Source organism: Pezoporus occidentalis, unplaced genomic scaffold (assembly GCF_034315485.1).
Source record: "Pezoporus occidentalis ecotype Australia unplaced genomic scaffold, CSIRO_AGI_Poc_V1 ctg268, whole genome shotgun sequence".
Taxonomy (NCBI): Eukaryota; Metazoa; Chordata; class Aves; order Psittaciformes; family Psittacidae; genus Pezoporus; species Pezoporus occidentalis.
The window spans coordinates 65803-81417 of record NW_026914589.1 but is presented as its reverse complement, the minus strand read 5'-3'; the positions used below and the strand labels follow the sequence as shown (position 1 = coordinate 81417).

Genomic DNA, 15615 nt, shown 5'->3' with positions numbered 1-15615 from the left:
ACACTGAATTATAACAACAGATTTAAAAAAAAATCAGAAAGACCTACCTTCAGAAGCCACTTTCTATATATTGCATGATCACCACACTGGTATTGCAACAAAAGCTGGAGATCACAGAGGGTTGGGAAAACTCTCCGAGGACTCACTGCTAGAGTTAACTACTCTTGAGTAATACTTGCGTGGAAAACTTATTTAAGGGAGGAAGAAAGAGCTAGAATAGTGTGGGAGGGGACAACCCGATGTTTCAAACAATAGGAAGCTGTTAAAGTTTAAAAAAAAAAGGGCCTCCCTCAGCACAGGAAAGTCTCATTTGAAAAGCGCTGTCCCGACTGCCACCTACCAGGCAGGCAGCTCTGACAACAGAGACAAGACTACGGGCCCAGCCCCCCTTACCGACAACTCCCTTAGGAAACAGGGCAAGAGGGAGGAAGGTTCTCCAAACCCCTTTTTTATAAAAGAAAGCAGACTGAGGGCAGAGGAGGAGAAGATAGGGCTGTAAGGGATGACTTCGTTTTACAGCAGCAGCCTGTCTTTGCAAGGCAGGGCTCCCCTTAGTGCAACAAGTGAACTGGTGAGGTTCCTGCAAACTGTTGAGTTAAACATGAAGGATGTTTTCTCATAGGAGGGGTTGATAACCGTGAGTGACACGTAACCAATTAACAGAAAAAGAAAATGCAAAGGACTCAAAAGATGGCTTCAGTTTTGATCCCTGGGTTTAGAGCCCTATGGCTGCAATGCAAAATTAAAAGCGTTTTTTCAAAGATTATTGCAGGACAATTCCTGGAACTATCCCCTGTGGTTCAAAGCCAGTGATACTGATCAAGGAAAAAAGAAGTTTGCTCAGAAAAACTGCTTTCTACCCCCAAAACCTCCCATAAGCTCAGTTACTTCAGCTCAGAAGCAGCATTACTACATGATTATACCCAGACTCTTGCAATACAGCTCCAGGACACTGGTGCCATTCGCATTCAGCATGAATTTGTTCTTCTAACATGGTCCCATTCATAGGACAGACAAGGAGAGTTACTGTATATCCAAGACAAGAATAACTTTAAAGAAAACTTTGGTTATGTTACAAAAACCAATGCATACCATTGTCTTTCTGTCCTAGCACAATATAATGCTAACAAACAGAACTGGACTGAAATATATCAAGGCTTTGGACTTGAAGATACTATCCCCACTGGGACCATTTACCTAACAGAAACAAACAATGCAAAAAGGAAGCAGTTGGAATACAATTAAATTGGTCTGCCTTAAGAACAATCCAGTCTTGCAGGATAGAAGCAGCTGAGCCAAGTTTTAACTATGTCTTTCCATAATGATAGAGTTTAGGTGAGACAAAAATAGGAGTTAGCACAAGAAAGAAAAAAAATACAGCAAAAGCACAATACTCCAATACTCCAAGCAGTGTTTTACCTCACGATGATTCCACATACTCCCCCCCCCCCCCCCCCCCCCGCCAGGATTCAGATTTATGTGTGCAAATTTCAAATAAAATAATTTCTGAGCTGTACTAATAGTGGCATAATTGTGAACAAAAAACAGCACAACGTTCAGTAACCATGCTGGGCTCAAAACCTGCTCCACAGCTATGTGTGGTTAAAACAGCATCTGAACTCCATTGCACTCTTTTCCTCAAACAGCTTGTTTCAAGGAAGCCAAACCACTTAAAAAAAAGTTTGCAACACCAGCAAAGGCCTTTTCTAGACAAAAACAATATGCCAGTCCTCATTTTTATCATATAGAAAGAGTGACTGAATCTTCCAGGTGTTTTACACCATTACTTGGTTCTGCAAGGTTTCCTTTCAAATACCTGTACACATCTTACCGAGAGTTAGCAAGTCTGTTTGTTCAAGTGGCATTATGTTTAGCGCTCAATGACCTGAGGTTGGCAAGCACACTCGCAGAAAAAACATTAGTCTCTAAGCTCCCCTCCTCCTCCTTATTCCAAAGGACAAAGCATTCCTCTCCTCCTCAAACACAAAGACGATACAGATGCTCCCATGACTCTACCCATTTCCTTGCTTCACCAAGGTGGTGTGGGTCAATGTCTACAAGACGGCCGAAGAGCCTAAACCAGTAATACCAAGAGTGTCATAGTGATGTTTACAAATTCCCATTTGCTTCAGCCTCAGTTTCCATGATTCCAAAACTCTCTCAGTTTTTCGCTAAAATGCTCCAGGTGACCACAGAGACTTAAGTTACTGCTAGAAGTATGGATCAAATTATAGGTATTTTCAAGTACCTGCTTTGACACCATTTTACACAGTCCCTCAGCATGTGGATACTGGAGGCTAATGAATTACCTGGCTAAATGTCCAGTTCCTGAATAGATCAGTGCATGAAGAAAGCATGAAATTTATTTTTAGTAGCTCTCTTTAAAGCAAAATCAGTCCTGCTTCCATCACACCTAAAACTAAAACTTTTTAAACTCACATAGCAGCAAAGGACAGGTAAGTGGTTTACTACTAAAAGAAATGACTGTGGATCAGACAGAAAAGATCTGACTCCCTGCTGCTGCTGCTCAAACAATTCAGACAGCAAGTGGGGCCTCCGTGCCCCTAACAGAAACAAAGGGACACAACCCCCGCCAAAGCACAACAGCACTGCTGCACTTACAAAAGAGAGCTTTGCCAAACACACCAGCTAAGCATCTGACTCACTGCCACCAAACTAAAAAAGAATTCAGAGCAATTACCACATTTCTGCAAAGAACAGGAAGAAAGAAGAGGGGAAAAAAGTGTTTTCACTCTTCTATCATTTCACTTAAACCAGGACAGCACAGCAACCCTTAAATAGCTCTGGTCAAGTACTGCAGCCCCCAGGGCTCTTAGGGCCTGACAGCAATGCTAGCAATTGCACAGCCATCCACACAGCTACTTCAATCTGAAATGAGGCAGGAAAGCCAGGCAAGATAAAACAGAAACAAGACCAGAATCTCTCTCTCCTTTTCTTGCTTTTCTGCTTTGGTTCAGAGAAGCAAATGTATTTGCAGACAACCCTATCTATTAGAAGCATGTATGCCAACAGCATACATTCATGGTTGGCAAGAGAAAGAAAGATTGTCTAAGAAAACAACAAAAGCATAAGCTAAAAAAAAAAACAAAACACAAAACTGAAGAAACAAAGTATAGATGACAGAGCTGCAATAACCATTCTTTCAATACTGAAACATTCTTTCCCAGCGTTTGCAGAGTCATATGATTTCAGCTTCCCTCTGCTGCTGCAGATCATGGTAGCTTCCTACCCACCAAAGGCTGTGCTAGCCCTTCCCTTCACCTTCGAGTAATTTTCCACCACAGCACTCCTACTCATGAGGCTGTAAATGTCAGCACATTTAGTGTAGCTTAAATACCATAAGTCTGTCTACATGGAGAAGTTTGTCAGGAAAAGTGCTACATGGTGAAGATGTAATTTCTTGAGTGCCTTCAACAAGGAAGCTGGCTGCAGAAGTTCCTGCCCACCTTACACAGATCACTTGCTCCTGTTCTCATCTGATGCTCTGTTCTGCAGATGGCAGTCTACGTAGGACCCCATTACAAACAGGATCATGAAAACAATCTGGGTTAAAATAACCATAAAACAAAAGTATGAAGAGAGCTATTTTTATAATTCCAGTTATTCAGGTAACAGAGCAGTCCTACAGTAAGCAGTTATAACTGGTGGCACTACACAGACCACCAAACTACAAGAAGTACAGAAGCAGAGAAACAGTACTTTCAACAGCTTCTTTTATGAGCTTTGCCACCAAAGCCAAGATACTGCGTAGATGCATTAATTCCTTGCATAGGTAAACTTACTGTGTGTTTTATGATACATCTATGCCAACATGACAGCTGCTACCAGGGTGGATCCATTCACCATAAAATGTCCCTTCTGCTTCTCTTGTGCCAACACTGGGTGGTCTGCAAGATGAGCTAGTATAAGGTGGTAGGTCAGCAACAAACAACTCTACCAACGGAAATAAAAATAATAGTGTTTTTTTTTTTCATCAGGTAGCTCACTCAGGATTTGGAAAAACAGGCCTAGTGAGCAATGCCTCTTGACAGCAGCCTGAAGTTAGACTCTCTTACCTAAGCAACAAAGCTGCCCCTTCATCTGCAGTCAGACGCCTGTGTGGCAATCAGTAAGGCGGACTAGAGGTGTGGTTTCATTTAACCGTGGGAAACACCAGTGTCAGTCTGTTTACTTTCCCCAGCCTCATGCTCCCACTGCTTCCGAGTATTGCACTGAGCTGCAAGCCACTTGCATGAGCCACTTAGACCAAGAGCACACATGCCACACGGGTGGAGCAAGGAGAGAGGAGGAGCACCCAGTCGAGACCCAGCAACCCGCCCAACCGTTTCCTGAAGCAGCCACAGTGAAACTGCATTAGGTTAACATCACGCTGCACTCCAGGAAAGATCAGTTCAAAACAACTGCTGTAAATTAAAACCCCTGGTTAGTATTTTCTACCCTCCTTTAGTGCATTCTTCTAGGACACTAATATTTAGTTTAAACCATGCATCCCTTGGACTTTTTAAGTCTGAAAACAGATGTTTGCCCCCTTCACTGAAAACCTTGGATGTCAAAAAAGTTAATTCTGTGAAGTGGATACAAAGCAGTAACCATCAACAGTTTCTTTTTGGGGGTGGTGAGGGTAGGTTGAGGAGGAGAAGCTCATGTTCCCACATCAGCAGTCCATTTCTCAAGAGGAGGAAAAAAGCCAACAAAAACACACACACACAAAAATAAATACCTAACAGTCTAACAAACTTCAGGGCAATGTGTTCAAACATATTAGGCTGTTCAAATACATATGCTGTACTCGGCTGACCTTCTCCACATGGCAAGACAACTGTTTAAATACTGTTTGGGGGACAAGAATACAACAATCTTGATTTTACTTTATTGACACAGCTTGCTTTGGTAGGGTGGACAGAACCTTAAAGTCAAATGGACCCACAAAAATAAAAGTGGTAAAAATCAATACTGCTTTCTTCCTTCTATTAAAATCAGGTTACCTAGAGTTCTTTAAGTAGCTTGTATATTATAAGATGAACAAAAAGCTTTTTTTGTCATTTCTCAATATTTTTAAAGAATAACCAAGCATACTGTTGTTTTGGTAGTTACCAACAGAGAATCAGAAATACTTCCGAAGCCTTCAGACACCGGCTAATGTGAGGCCAGAGTTTTATGCCCTCCACTTCTGGCTCCTAAACACTCATTCCCGTCCTTGGGCAAGGCTTTCCAAGCATTCGTGTAGCCAGAGACACAACCTGGTCAGAGTAGACTGTGATCAGGTGGAAAGACAGGCAGGGTAGTTTGAAGTCATATCTGTTCCTTGATGTTCCCTACATAGCAATACAAGTGTTTTCATTTTTTTTCGGGGGGTGAGGGGTATCTCAGGGTGCTAATGCCTGTTAAATTATTTGAGAAGCCATGGCCTCTAGTCTAAACTAGCTTTAAAAATAACCTTCGGAGCAGGGAAGTGGGAAGGATTCCTTCACATATGAAGTCTAGCTCACCACTACCAGAAGTGCTATTCCCATAATTCCATTTCCAAGCCTTATGGTTTGACAAATTAATTTGGCCTATTCACAACTTTAAGAGTAAAACCAGTCTGTATATACAGTTTGTATACATAATCCATATTTTCCACTTAATTGAAAAAAGCTGTTTCTCTGATGTGTATGTACTACAAGACAAGAGCACTCCTCACTGAAACCAGTCTTCCTTGTAGCAGATGACTCAAAAAAAACCCACAAAAAACAACAAACAAACAAACAAAAAAACACAAAAAAAAAACACTGGGAGAAAAACAAAGCATGAACATACCCTGCTAACAGTTTGATTTTTTTACATCTAGGAACTCTAACTCAAGTACTTCTAACTAGTTTTACCAGTAGCACTGGGACACCTGGGAGTCTACAGAACAGCCAGGGTTTAAAGGTTACAAAACACAAGCAGGAACCAAAATACCACTCTTTACCAAACAGGTACTCCCACAAATACCACAAATAACTGCATGTCTTGTTGTTACTACACTCCCAAAACCCAAACCAAGCCATTTTATTCCATACTTATTCCCAGTGACTGCAAAACACAGTGCACTGCATTTAACCCACCCCACTTTTTCTGACTTCCACCTCAGTATGTGGACCAAAGCCAAAAGAATGTTTTATAAGCATCCTATCAAGAAGAGATGGTAAACGGGCTTCTTGATTACAAGCAAGGCACCAGGTTATAGCTGCCTGTTAATCAAGCAAAGTACTTAATTTAATTTCTTGGTCAAAACACGAGCACATTCTTTGAATGAGTGTGATGCCATGCTGTGTCCAAAGCCACAGACAAGCCTCCTGTCACCTGTGCTGGTGGGGCAAACACACACATTGGTTTATGCCCTAAAAGGCATGGCACGACATTTGTTTCCCTGCAGGAAATGGAACTTCCTGTGGTTTTAATATGACCCGGAGACATTCAGGAATTAATTTACAGTTTGACTAAATTGGGAATCAGAAAGTAACTTTCTTTATGAAAAGCACACACATGGCATTGGACCAGCATAACTTGAGTGATAAAACCATATCCACTTTTCCCAGTGCCATCAAGAACTTACATAATTTTATGACCCTAAATTATGGCACCCAACCTGTAAACTTTGATACATCAGGATCTTAGCAATGCTGTGGTACTTGCAGGAAACTCTTGAGAAAGAAGATTATGCAAAATTGCTTTAACTGCCTGCATCAAATAAACCTGATGCTTTTCAGGATCTTATTTGACATAAAAAAAGGGGATGACAGGTTGGAGGTGGAAGATTCACTTTTGAAACTAACTTACATCAGTGTGAAACCAAAATTGGTTCAAGTAACTCAAAGTAAGCTCACAATAAAGTTCTCCATACCTATATTCATTTATTCCATTTGATACACTCGTTTCTTGGCTTTACTAGTTTACTTTTGTATCACTTAAGAGAAAAAACAAGATCACAAAGCCAGTTACAGAGAAGGTAATGAGACTTGTAAAATTTTATCTTCCACCACTTTAAATTTCCTGCCCTATTTTCCATTGTGTCTTATTTTTAGTGTTTGTCCTACAACTGAACCTTGGCAGACTGACATAAAGTCAGGATGCAAAGCACAGAACTCCCAAGAGCATTTAAATCTGTACCATATGATATGGAAGAGCTGAAAACAAACAAAAAAAAAAAACAGAAGTCAATGACATAGGTGATTCTAGGAATCACCCCAATCACTGGAGTGGAAATCAATATTTTAAAACAGATTTTAATTTGAAATGCATAAAATAAACTTTCTGTGAAAATCTGCCATTAAAAAGTAGAGGAGAAGCAACAGCATTTATCTTTCTTTCCACCTTGAAATGTTTGTTAATAATTGCATTAGAACAGCCACTATTTCTTAAAATTGGATGCACCTACAAAAGCTGTTGCAGATGCTTAAAAATAAGTGAATTTTCCAATAGTATACACAATCACACATTATGAGGGTTATTGTTGTTTCCCAGCCAGTGAAAAGAAACTGGCTTAAGATGCTAAAATATCATCAAGGAGGGCAGGAAACAGCTGATGACTTCCAGAGGAAGCCACGAGCCACTTGCCAAAAACCTATGGAAAGTCACATCCATCAGTATGTGGACCTGCATTACAAAGCAACAGGTGCTGTAATAAGAAAAAAAGTACTTAACAGTTAAAAAGATTTTCAGATCTTGTAATTGACCAGATTTCATGCTGTAGCCTAATCCTTCTATGTCCTGGACTACATACTTCTTTACCTTAGTCTGGCAACCTAAAGCTGCAGTACCCCTTTGGACTACAAACCTGTTTCTGACAGAACACCAGTACTCTCTGCATAAGAGAGAAGATGAGTATACTAGTTAAGCGCTACAGTAATGTGACATTCACATGAACATCCCTCTCCCCCCCCCCGTGTGAGGCACATACAAAGCACAAGAATGTATTAATATACCTAAAGACTCCATTAGTCTTAAACCATGCCAGTTAATGTACTTCACCCCTTTAAAAAGTTAATATAAGTCAACTAGGAAGATGCACATTCCAGGACAAAGGCTGTTGCAGCCCATCTATCCATACAGATGCCCACTACAAAGACCAATACAGAATACCAAGCAGTGTATGAACATCAGCAGCTAAATTTAGAAAGTAAAAACATCATCCACTGCATACTGATTAGACTGAAACACTATCAAAGCAACAGAAAAAATAAACCTGCAGGAAGATGGATTCATAGGTGTGCATTCAAAGCTAAAAATAGCACATATAACAAATACATATGGCCATACATAAAAGTATTATTCTTTATTTTAATGAGGAGTTACTCCAGAATCCAGCTCTATAGATTTAGAGACTAAATCTGCTTTGGAATCTAATGCTGAAATTAGATGTGGTAGAGATGGACCTTTCCAGCTAAAGACTTCAAAAGGAAGTCAGCCTACATTTTTAGCATAAAAATACCAAGGAGACCTTCCTCTAGTCAAGAGTCAAGCTTGATAAAGCCTTGCTTTACTTTGTCACATCCTTCTGCTACCAGGAAAACGACAGAGGCTCTCCTGCCAACTTTATCTTCATGTGATAATTCTTTTGAGCAGAGATTGTTTTTTTCCTTTATTTATTTCTGCCAATTTTAAGTTATCTGCTGAGAACTGAATATATTAGGCCAGAACTTAGAACTGCAAATATAAAAAGCCTTATTATCATGGAGATTAAATGAATGTTCAAAGAAAGGTTTCAGTGTCCCATCTACCCTTATTAAAAAAAAAAAAAAAAAAAAAAGCAAAGCCATAATCAATACTTTGTCTTTCTTCATCAGAACTAGGAAATGCAACATCTGTGCATGTGAAAATTTAAGTGGTGCAAATTCCATATGGGCTTGCACATTCCCCCCTAATTGGCAAAGGGCACTGTAAGTGAGCTATTATCTTCCCACTGGTGAGGGAGGTCAGCTATAAGACACCTTACATCCCTCCTGTACTCCAAACATCTGTATTCCAGTTTGGAACTGCCTTGATTTAACCAAGTATCATGAGTTAAATTTAACATAGCACCTTCTATGAAGGATAGTAGGTACACAGCACGTTTCATCACCTTGTGAAATAGTAAAGGAACACCAGATACTGCCTTAGTTGCTTCTATCTCAGCAACACTTTAAACAAGTAAATACATATAAATGAAGCATCTAACATGAAGCATGCCGATATAAAAAAAAAGGCTAAAAATTATATTTCCAAATAACTAAACACCCTGCACACAGCACATTTTTCCTGCCTCGTCTGCTGAAAGAGAAACCCTTTATTTGCTTATACAGCAGCCAGCACAACACGGAACAAGCCGACACCTGATGCAGCGGACCCGCATTGAGAAGCAAGCCAGCCAGCCAGCCAGCCAGCCAGCCAGCCAGCCAGCCAGCCAGCCAGCCAGCCAGCCAGCCATCCTTCCTTCCCTCCCTCCCGCAGAGCCAGGATCCAGCTGCATTTAACACGCCTTGTCCAACCCGCCGCACCCCGTCCCGCCCGCTCCCGCCGCGCTCTTCACCGGCACCTCTCGACGCTCTCGTGGGGCTCCGGCACACTACCAGCAGACCGGACGGAACCGGGCCGGGCCCACCCGGAGAACAGCACCACCACCGTCCCGCACACACGTGCGGAACCGCCGCCGCTGCCCTGTCCCGCGGGGCGGGTAGCGCGGGAGCCACGGCCCCGCCTCCGGCACCATGACGTCACCGCTCCGGCGGCGCACCTGATCCCTGGGCAGGTCGGGCCTTAAAGAGGCAGCGGCGAGGCCGGGGTGGAGACGTAGTTGCCTTCACAGCCACCACGGGACTGTCGCAATTGGGAGCGGGCAGCAACGAAGATGGCGACGCTCAGGTAACACCCGGAGCCCGCCACCTTCCAGCTTCCCCCCCAGGCGAGAAGGCTGGGCACGCAGGGCAGTGTGTGCTGCCCAAGGCCTTCCAACAAGTGTCCTCCACCTGTGGGAACCATGAGGAGACCCTTGCTCTGCCCTCCGTGCCAGGCCCTCTCCAGCACGGCCGGACAGGACATTTACTGCCCTTCTCCCCGGAAAAAGTTACCTCGGGGTGCTGCTTCTGTAAATAATTTAGTTAAGCAAACCGTTCTCCTAGTTGAGTTTAGCAGCAGACTTCAAATCTTCTTTACACAGCTCTTCTTAGGCAGCAGAGTGGGACATACCTCTCTGACACACCTACCATCTACAAATCCAAATGGCAGCATTTGGATTTCTGACGGCTACAGTTTTCCTTTTTCACCCCAAAAACATGATGCCAGTTTGCTCTTCATAAAGGGAGGCTTGCCAATTCTTAGGGGCATGTGCCAAACCAGGTACAAAACTAATGTTAGATACCAATCAACTTACCAGTTTTGTGCCATGTTAAATGTTTAGTTTGAACCTGGCAAATGAGACACACTCAAAATGTAACTGGGACAAATCAAACCATTATCAGTCCTCCTCCCTAATCAAAATTAATTGTCCTCTTACCCTGCTCAGTGATCTTCTTTACTAAGGAAATGTGCTGGAGGACATGAGACCTTTAAATCAGTATCTGCATCACTTCCACTCAGCTGGGCAAATAATGTTAAATGTGGAAAAGAATTAAATAGAAGATACGGACAGTAGAATTTCCTAATCAAGAAGCAAATTTGAACAGAAAGGCAGTAGTTCTGATGCTGTATCATCCTTCCCATATAAATTTAACCGATACAGAAAACATTGTATTGTCATACACCAAGTCATGAAAACACATCAGCATCACTTAGACCTTGCGGAGGTTGTGGGAATTCCCAAGCTGCAGCCATGCAGTCTAGACCAGCTATAAGAATTAATCGTCACATCCTCTGGATTTTCAGGGCAATTTCATGCAGATCAGTTCATCTCTGTCTATTCCAGTTCCTCATCTCTAAAATACTGACAAATTACACTTAATTTCACAATTCTCATCTGTATTTTCAGTAATAGTTCTTACTTTTAGATATCAAAGATGATATCTAAATCACAATCAGCTGCCACTCGTGGTCCAGCTAATACCATAAAGGTTTTACAAAACCTTCTACAGATATACTTTCAACCAATGATTGTATCAAAAGAAGTGTGACCAGCAGGTCCAAGGAGGTGATCCTGCCCCTCTACTCTGCTCTCGTGAGACCTCAGTTGGAGTATTGTGTGCAGTTCCGGTGTCCTCAACATAAAAAAGGACATTGAACTGCTGGAGCAAGTCCAGAGGAGGGCCATGAGGATGATCAGGGGACTGGAGCACCTCCCGTATGAGGACAGGCTGAGAAAATCGGGGCTCTTCAGCCTGGAGAAGAGAAGGCTGCGTGAAGACTTCATAGCAGTCTTCCAGTATCTGAAGGGGACCTACAAGGATGCTGGGAAGGGACTCTTCATTAGGGACTGTAGTGGTAGGACAAGGGATAACAGGTTAAAACTTAAACAGGGAAAGTTTCGGTTAGATACAAGGAAGATGTTCTTTACTGTGTGGGTGGTGAGACACTGGAATGGGTGGCCCAAGGAAGTTGTGAATGCTCCATCCCTGGTGGTGTTCAAGGTCAGGTTGGATGGAGACTTGGGTGACATGGTTTAGTGTGAGATGTCCCTGCCCATGGCAGGGGGGTTGGAACTTGATGATCTTAAGATCCTTTCCAACCTAAACCATTTTATGATTCTGCAAAAAGCCCCCTTCTTATGCATGGGTCCCACCATCAACTGCACCAGCACTCATCAAAACCGGTGTCAGCCTTTGGAAGTGAAGCATTGAGAGCATGAGAGACAGAATTTGGTTTGCCTGTAGGAACAGGCTGAGTTACAGTTTAACATTATTAAATAATATATAGTATATTATAGCCTCACATACAAAATCCTGCTTCTTGCTTTGGTAATAAGATACTGTAAAAGATACTTTTATTAAAATATCTAAATAACATTCAGCTCAAATTTTTCCACTATAGAAATTATTTCCCCTCCTCTCTTTTTAAGCATTCTTATGTCTAAAAACATTTTCTTCATGTCTAAACTCTTCCCTTCTCCCCTTTCCCTGTCTGAGTATTTGCAAAATCTGTGTTTCTGCTTTACTGCATATTAGTTACCCAAGACTACTATACTAAATTATCACAACTATCTATCAGGAAATGGTGAATGTGATATGGCATTTTAGAAAATTCTATTTTTATTTTTTATATCTATATTATTTATATTTTTTCTAAAATAGAATTTCACATTCATACTAATGTCAGGCTCATGTGGGCAGAACTTACATGGCATTATTTTATTTAACTATGTAAAGGTTTTAGAGTAATCTGAATTAAATTAATATTAATGGTAAACACTAATGCCAAGCATTTTTAGAAGTAGGGGATCTCATCCTCTCAGCCCTCTAGGCTATTACTCAAACATTAAGAGAAAGTTTCTTGTTTTTTTTTTGTCTTTCATTCTAAGCTGAGAAACAGTATGGAAGAATCAAAACAGTTCTGTCTACACTAGAATTAAAAAAAAAAACCCACCTACTGTTAAAAGCTATGTTGTCACTTCATTAGTGCCATTTCAATTCAGCATCCCATTTGCTAAAATTTAGTGACAAGCAGTTGGATTTCATTTTAAAGCATGTTTAGAACAGATTATCTTAATTATTGATAGTATTAAATGTGGAATTTAAATATTCAAATACACTGTTCCGTCAATAAAAATAATTTTAATCGCCCTAACAATATAATAAAAAAAAAAATCCCTTGTTGATTGTTATCCATCCTGTTTGGTGCACTTTTGATCACTGAGCTCCTACCCTTAGAGAGGTAGCTATGTAACTTCATCTGGAGCCTGGAAGTTGGCTCTTCATCACAGCTGACAGATTGACTATTGTCTGTAGCATGTTTCCAGCACTATTGCTTAGCCACAATATTGCCTTCCTGTTGCCTTCCCTAGAACCAACTATTAAATTAAACCAACATATTTACACATCTTACCATCCAACACAGCTATCCACTGACAATGCTGAATAGTCAAGACCTAATAATTAAAATTACAACTCAGTTATGTTTTGCACAGTGAAAGCACAACAAAATCACTTCTAAACCTTATTTAAGGAGCACTGAATTCTCCACGTCTCAGTAGTCTAAATAAATTCAGTGTCCTTTTAGCAGCCTAAATAAGTTTGTTGTCAATTAAGAGCACTTGGCTACTAAATTCATAGACTTGTTAGGGTTGGAAAGGACCTGAAGATCATGTACTTCCAAGCCCCCTGCCCTGGGCAGGGACACTGAAGTTTCTAACATAAGACAAACTTCATTTACTTCTATTGCAAGGAGACAGTTCAAACTCCACTTTACAGTGAAAATGGGTGTATCCATTTCATAGTCCATGTTCAGGTACATAAAAAACCTTGCATTGAAATACTGTTGAAGAGTTAATAAAGCATGGTGGTCTGTGCTTAAGAAAGCAGAAATGACTAGAAAGAGGACTGATTTGACAGCATTCATTTTTCACATCAGTCACCTATGATATTTTCAGATGATAATGATCTCAGAATAAAGATGGGCCACATGCCATTTTGGAAGTGCATCAGCATCCAGTGCTGTGTTAAGCACTGACCTTCCTCCAGTTCTTTCAGAACTGAAACCTGCTACTCAAACTTTAGACTTTGAGACATCACTAAATGGTGAGTTTGGATTATAATCCTGCTATCAGAGTCTTCAGAACAGCACACTTTAACTTACGCTTATAAATAAAGCTTCTGTTATGTATCTTGATGTTATAATTCTACAAAGAGACAGACAAATAATACTTTAAAATCCTGATCCAGCATTCCACAGTGAGAGGCATCCTTCCTTCACTGAGCAAAGCAAGACAGAAGTAACTTTGTTGGTCAAATGGAAGTTAATTATTATTTTCATTAAGCCAAGCACAAAAAGAGCAACATGATGCACCATAAACAGTAAGACATGTGGTCTGTACTTTCTCAGTAGATTTTCAAGTGCAGCTAAGCAAGGCAGAAGTCAAATGCCATGAAAACCAAAATTATTTCAGGCATCCACATACCAGCTCTTTAAAAAAAGTAAAGCCATGAGTTTTCTGACCTACCTATGGCTTTCAAAAACAATAGGTAAGACTCAACATGAAATTATCCATTGACCAATAGCCCTCTTCTGCTATAGGTTTCATTGCTACCTAGCCACGCAGGGGAAAAACAGCTCTATTGCCCTAACGTGGAGGGCTGGCATGAGCTCAGCACCCTGTGGCAGCATCACAGCACTCCCAAACCCCAGGCATTCTCAACTAGATCATCTGAATTGCACCAAATGCTGTTTTTGCCTTGTATGCCCAGAAGCATCAGTATAGCTTAAAAATGGTTGATGAGGTTGCAACATCTTGCAACTTCTATACTATGGTATGTCTTTATTATACATTCCTCCTACATAGTAGTCTCATCCTTCCAATTCCAGTGGCACATGCTATTGGCATTCTCTCAGAGACTTAGCATTTTTGACATACTTTTCAAAGATTATTTTATCACCAAGTATTCATCAGCAATAAACTGAGTTAGTTTGCTTTCCATTAGAGTAAGGGTCCTCCTTTTTGTTCCAAATGTCTGTATCACCTGCTAGGTATATACAGCTAGCTATAAATTTTCAATTGGCTTTGATGGTTAGAAAGAATACCATTTAAATATGTCCAGAGCCTGAAGAAGCACAAACCTGTGAGTCCTCCCACATGTATTAGTCTGGAAATTTGAAAGCTAATGATCAATATTTAAGTAATCCATGTCAGCAATAACTTCCCTTGCAGATATTATGAATATGACCATCCAGCTGGGAAAGCAAGGTATGTGATGAAGGGAAAACATTAGAATTTACCACATTTAGCCCAAATTCACTGTGGGATGGAGAAGCAAAACAGTAAGATAAAAGTAACCTGTTATCTAGCAGAAGAGAGGAGTTAAAATCATCCCTTCATAATAAAGGACATGGAACTGTTGGAACAAGTCCAGAGGAGGGCCACGAGGATGATCAGGGGACTGGAGCACCTCCCATATGAGGACAGGCTGAGAAAATCGGGGCTCTTCAGCCTGGAGAAGAGAAGGCTGCGTGGAGACCTCATAGCAGTTTTCCAGTATCTGAAGGGGACCTACAAGGATGCTGGGAAGGGACTCTTCATTAGGGACTGTAGTGGTAGGACAAGGGATAACAGGTTAAAACTTAAACAGGGAAAGTTTCGGTTAGATACAAGGAAGATGTTCTTTACTGTGTGGGTGGTGAGACACTGGAATGGGTGGCCCAAGGAAGTTGTGAATGCTCCATCCCTGGTGGTGTTCAAGGTCAGGTTGGATGGAGACTTGGGTGACATGGTTTAGTGAGAGGTGTCCCTGCCCATGGCAGGGGGGTTGGAACTCGATGATCTTAAGATCCCTTCCAACCCTAACTATTCTATGATTCTATGACAATCCAAACCAATAACAAACATGTCTTTCAAATCTCCCTTAACCTTTTTGTGGTATGCCTCATAAAGGTTCCAGAATGCTTTCCTGCACAATGCAGGACCCCTCAAGTTTCCACATCAGACATCTGCCCAGCATTTAAAGGCTGTTTACC

At 41.2% G+C, this 15615-nt stretch overlaps 1 protein-coding gene across 4 annotated transcripts in view; it reads right to left on the bottom strand.

Moving 5' to 3' along the window:
- USP54 (ubiquitin specific peptidase 54) overlaps positions 1-15615 on the bottom strand; it is a 109315-nt gene that overhangs the window by 75525 nt on the left and 18175 nt on the right. The window contains exon 1 of one of the 4 annotated variants that reach the window (XM_062624462.1): positions 48-330. The exons of the other annotated variants lie outside the window; for them this stretch is intronic. The gene's annotated coding sequence lies outside the window, so the exon portion shown is untranslated. Of the gene's footprint in view, positions 1-47; positions 331-15615 lie in introns of those variants that run through there. 4 annotated transcript variants of the gene reach the window in all.